We start from the raw sequence: 6,287 nt of genomic DNA, 5'->3' as shown, positions 1-6,287 counted from the left end.
TCTTTGAAATTCGACCGTTGAGAACGTGTCGGTTGGCCATTGGATGGACCGCGTGTCCAAAATGGTCATTTCCCACTAGGTAAGGCTGCGGTTATAAATAGGCACCCCGCGCCAGCATTGTCCGGTGGCTGCTCCATTTCATTCTGAGAAGATTGTTGAGCAACCTCCTCTCCGAGCGATTTAAGTTTAAAATCCGCCGAGAGAAAACCTCTAGAGCTGAAAAATTACATAGTGGTTCACATCACTCGTATCTAAGTCCAGTACACTTCACTTATTACTCTTGAGAGCTGTAAACTCTCTAGACGGTTAGGTGTCAATTTCTTCAGAGACCTTGTGGTTCTCGAATAAGAAGTCTGTAAAGGTTCGGAGATCACCTAAATTATCTACCATGAGTGATCGGAATTGGTTGACGAACCAATTGTTGAAGAGAATAGGGTGAAGAGAGTTTATCTTTTGTGTTAAGTCACAACCCCTCCAACCAGACGTAGTCCTTGTGTAGAAGGACAAGCTGGTCTGCCAAATACCTTGTCTCCATCGAGCATCATTGGTCACCTCTGCTACTCCTATTTACATTCGAACTATCTCAATCATGTGATTTGTATAGATGCATGTTTTAGTTTCCATTCGGTAGTTTGTTTTAGCTCGTTGTACTTTGTTTTTCATTCGCTCCGCTGCTGGGTTCCGAGAGTTTTGAGATTTCTGAAGAAAATTTAAAACTCCCATTCACCCCCTCTGGTAGACATACTTCGTTCTTACCAGGTTCCTCAATCTTTTCTTTAATAGGGGGATAATATTTAAACCACCTCTCCTTAGGGAGATCAACATGAGTAGCAAATGTTTCACAAAAGGAAGCTACTATCCCAGAGTCAAGTCCATATTTAGTGCTAAACTTATGAAAAACATCGATATCCATTAAAGATTTAACACAATCAACCTCAAGTATTATACCTAACTCATTACCTTTGTCGAGTTCCCAATCTTTAGATTTGTGTTTAATTCTTTCCAGAAGATCCCATCTAGATTCAATAGTTTTCTTCGTAAAGGAACCAGTTGAAGAAGAATCGAGCATGGTTTGATCATTATGACAAAGCCGAGCATAAAATGTTTGTAAGATAATTTCTCTTGAGAGCTCATGATTGAGGCATGTGTACATAATGTACTTAAGCCTCCCCCAATCTGGAGCGATACTTTCTCCTTCGTGAGGCCAAAAATTATATATATAATTCCTATCATGATGAACCATATGCATAGGATAAAACTTTTGATGAAATTCCAATCTCAATTGGTTCCAATCCCACGTTCCAATATCCGCGGGTTTGATTATACGATATGCATTACACAATCTTAGATTCATCTATTCGAACCAACACAATGAACTTCAAAAAGTGCCCCAAAGTTTCTACCGGAGTGTCAAGATGAAAACGTGTGCCAACCCCTATGCATAAGTTCACAAGGTCACAGAACCCGCAAGTTGATCACCAAAACATACATCAAGTAGATCACGTGAATATCCCATTGTCACCATAGATAAGCGCATGCAAGACATACATCAAGTGTTCTCAAATCCTTAAAGACTCAATCTGATAAGATAATTTCAAAGGGAAAACTCAATCCATTACAAGAAGGTAGAGGGGGAGAAACATCATAAGATCCAACTATAATAGCAAAGCTCGCGGTACATCAAGATCATGCCAAATCAAGAACACAAGATATATATGTATATATAGAGAGAGAGAGATCAAACACATAGCTACTGGTACATACCCTCAGCCCCAAGGGTGAACTACTCCCTCCTCGTCATGGAGAGCGCCGGGATGATGAAGAAGGCCACAAGCGATGATTTCCCCCTCCGGCAGGGTGCCGGAATAGGGTCTCGATTGTTTTTTGGTGGCTACATAGTCTTGCGGCGGCGGAACTCCCGATCTAGGTTCTGTTCTGCGGGTTTTGGGATATATAAGAGGTGTTGGCATTGAGAAAAGGTCAGTGGAGTCCACGAGGGGCCCACAAGGTCGGAGGGCGCGCCCTAAGGGGGTGGGGGCGCCCTCCACCCTTGTGGAGGCCTCGCTACTCCTCTGGCGCATCGTCGGTACTCCGTGGGCTTCTTTTGGTCCAAAAAAATCATCGTAAAGTTTCAGGTCAATTGGACTCCGTTTGATATCCCTTTCCTACAAAACTCAAAAACAAGGAAAAAATAGAAACTAGCACTGTGCTCTAGGTTAATAGGTTAGTCCCAAAAATCATATAAAATAGCATATAAATGCATATAAAACATCCAAGATAGATAATATAATAGCATGGAACAATCAAAAATTATAGATACGTTGGAGACGTATCAAGCATCTCCAAGCTTAATTCCTGCTCGTCCTCAAGTAGGTAAATGATAAAAATAGTTTTTTTGATGTGGAATGCTACCTAACATATTTATCCATGTAATTTTCTTTATTGTGGCAGGAATATTCAGATCCATAAGATTCAAAGCAAAAGTTTAATATTGACATAAAACAATAATACTTCAAGCATACTAACAAGGCAATTATGTCTTCTCAAAATAACATGGTCGAAGAAAGCTTATCCCTACAAAATCGTATAGTCTGGCTATGCTCCATCTTCATCACACAAAATACTCAAATCATGCACAACCCCGATGACAAGCCAAGTAATTGTTTCATACTTTTGATGTTCTCAAACATTTTCAACTTTCACACAATAGATGAGCATGAGCCATGGACCTAGCACTATATGTGGAATAGAAGGTGGTTGTGGAGAAGACAAAAAGAAGGAGATAGTCTCACATCAACTAGGCATATCAACGGGCTATGGAGATGCCCATCAATAGATATCAATGTGAGTGAGTAGGGATTGCCATGCAACGGATGCACTAGAGCTATAAGTTTATGAAAACTCAAAAAGGAAACTAACTGGGTGTGCATCCAACTTGCTTGCTCATGAAGACCTAGGGCAATTTGAGGAAGCCCATCGTTGGAATATACAAGCCAAGTTCTATAATGAAAAATTCCCGCTAGTATATGAAAGTGACAATATAGGAGACTCTATATCATGAAGATCATGGTGCTACTTTGAAGCACAAGTGTGGTAAAAGGATAGTAGCACTGCCCCTTCTCTCTTTTTCTCCTATTTTTTTGTTTTTTTGGGCCTTCTCTTTTTTTGGCCTTTCCTCTTTTTTTTCCTCACATGGGACAATGCTCTAATAATGAAGATCATCACACTATTATTTACTTACAACTCGATACTTAGAACAAAATATGACTCTATATGAATGCCTCCGGCGATGTACCGGGATGTGCAATGAATCAAGAGTGACATGTATGAAAGAATTATGAACGGTGGCTTTTCCACAAATACGATGTCAACTACATGATCATGCAAAGCAATATGACAATGATGGTGTGTGTCATAGTAAACAGAACGGCGAAAAGTTGCATGGCAATATATCTCGGAATGGCTATGGAAATGCCATAATAGGTAGGTATGGTGGCTGTTTTGAGGAAGGTATATGGTGGGTTTAAGGTATCGTCGAAAGTTGCGCGGTACAAGAGAGGCTAGCAATGGTGGAAGGGTGAGAGTGCGTATAATCCATGGACTCAATATTAGTCATAAAGAACTCACATACTTATTGCAAAAATCTATTAGTAATCGAAACAAAGTACTACACACATGCTCCTAGGGGGATAGATTGGTAGGAAAAGACCATCGCTCATCCCCGACCGCCACTCATAAGGAAGACAATCAAAAAGTATCTCAAGCTCCAACTTCATTACATAAAGGTTCACCATACGTGCATGCTACGGGACTCACAAACCTTAACACAAGTATTTCTCAAATTCACAACTACTCACTAGCATGACTATAATATCACCATCTTCATATCTCAAAACAATCATAAGGAATCAAACTTCTCATAGTATTCAATGCACTTTATATGGAAGTTTTTATTATATCCCTCTTGGATGCCTATCATATTAGGACTAGATTTATAACCAAAGAAAATTGCCATGTTGTTTAAGACTCTCAAAATAATATAAGTGAATAATGAGAGTTCATCAATTTCTTCAAAATAAAACTACCGTTGTGCTCTAAAAACATATAAGTGAGGCACTAGAGCAAATGACAAACTACTCCAAAAGATCTTATTTAAGTATGTGAAGACTATGTAAATATGTAATTCAAATCAATTGCCATGAAGATCAATGAGTAGTCGAATAATTATGTGACTATGTGAAGACTCTCTAACATTTAAGTATTTTAGATCTTAAGATTTTATTCAAACAACAAGCAAAACAAAATAAAATGACATTGCAAGGATAGCACATATCATGTGAAGAAGCAAAAACTTAGGCTCAAGCAAAACTACACGTTAGTTGTCGAAGAAGAAAGGTGGGATGCCAACCGGGGCATCCCCAAGCTTAGATGCTTGAGAATTCTTGGAATATTAACTAGGGATGCCTTGGGCATTCCCAAGCTTCAGCTTGTGTGTCTCCTTAATTCCTCTCATATCACGGTTTTCCTAATTCTCAAAAACTTCATCCACACAAAACTCAACAAGAACTCGTGAGATAGGTTAGTATAAATCCATGCAAAACCTTATCATTCTCTGCTATAGAAAATCACTAAAATTATAATTTGACATTGCATACTAAATGCCTCTTCATATTTAATAGTCCTATCCTCAAATAGAATCATTAAACAAGAAAACATATGCAAACAATGCAATGATAACAACAATCTGTCTAAACAGGATAGTCTGTAAAGAATACAAGAGGAATCATACTTCCCTAACTCCAAAAATTCTGAAAAATTACCACACTGTAGATAATTTGTTTTTACTGATTGTGTAAAAATTTCAAGATTTTATCATGTCCTCACTATTCGCAAATATTCAAAACACAACAGCAAACTTTCTGTTTTTAAAACAACAACATATAGACTTGTAGAATAAGTATGGTAAAGGCCATACCTGACCTTTTTATTGAAATAGAAGATGAAAAAAATTACTCTAAATAACAGCAAGCAAATCCTAATAACATAAAATGATGCTCCAAGCAAAACACATATCATGTCGTGAATAAAAATATAGCTCCAAGTAAGGTTACCGATGAACGAAGACGAAAGAGGGGATGCCATCCAGGGCATCCCCAAGCTTAGGCTCTTGGTTGTCCTTGAATATTACCTTGGTGTGCCTTGGGAATCCGCAAGCTTAGGCTATTTCCACTCCTTATTCCTTAGTCCATCGAAACTTCACCCAAAACTTGAAAACTTCATAACACAAAACTTAACAGAAACTCGTAGCTCCATTAGTATAATAAAGCAAATCAGCACTTAGGTACTATCAAGACAAGATTCATAATTTTTCTCACATGATTCCTACTTTATCCTATCATTTCTACAATTTATATTAAGCAATATAAGCCATAGAAACTATAAAACAAGCAAACTATGCATCAAAAATAGAATCTGTCAAAAAACAGAACAGTTTGTAGTAATTTGTAACTCTCGAATACTTCTGTAACTCCAAAAATTCTAAAAAATTAGGAAAACCTAAGAATTTTTTTATTAATCTTGTGAAGAATTAATTAGTATTTTATCGTGCTTCTGTTAAAAATGGTAATTGTTTTCTTGAGCGCAAAAGTTTCTGTTTTTTAGCAAGATCAAATCAACTATCACCATTGATCCTCCCAAAGGTCTTACTTGGCACTTTATTGAAGCAAAAGCTATAAAACATGATTACTACAGTAGCATAATCATGTGAACACACAAAAACAGTAGGTATAAATGTTGGCTTGTCTCCCAACAAGCTCTTTTGTTTAATGTCTATCGGTGCACAAATCGAGGGGTCCTATTTTGTACCCCTTTACTTGTGCGCGGGCAGTTGGAGCCGTGCCTGCGGCCACACCTAGGGGGGAGAGGAAGGAAGAAAAGCCACAAGACAAACGGAGCAACACCAATCCAAAAAAACAAAGAGCAGAGGGGCAAGGTGAACTCCCCCAGCAAGGCCCTTGCCGGGGCGGCCTCCACAACCCCAGCAAGAACCTTGTCGGGGCAACTTTCCCAACACCAGCAGAGCCGCCACCCTTGAGCCCAAGAGTTCCAACACCATCAACCACTTTGGAACCAAGGCTCGGGAGGCGCCTCCATGGTGGCCTGCAGATCTTTGTGAAGACCAAGAACATGCAGGACTAGATGATAACCAGAAGACGACGATCCTCGGCAAGATCCTTGCCGAGGATACCCACGAGACCCCCCCCCCCGGTAAGACCCTTGCCGGGGAT

This window comes from Triticum dicoccoides, chromosome 4A, assembly GCF_002162155.2.
Source record: "Triticum dicoccoides isolate Atlit2015 ecotype Zavitan chromosome 4A, WEW_v2.0, whole genome shotgun sequence".
In the NCBI taxonomy this organism is placed as follows: domain Eukaryota; kingdom Viridiplantae; phylum Streptophyta; class Magnoliopsida; order Poales; family Poaceae; genus Triticum; species Triticum dicoccoides.
The sequence above is the reverse complement of the archived record's forward strand: the minus strand, read 5'-3'. Positions refer to the sequence as shown.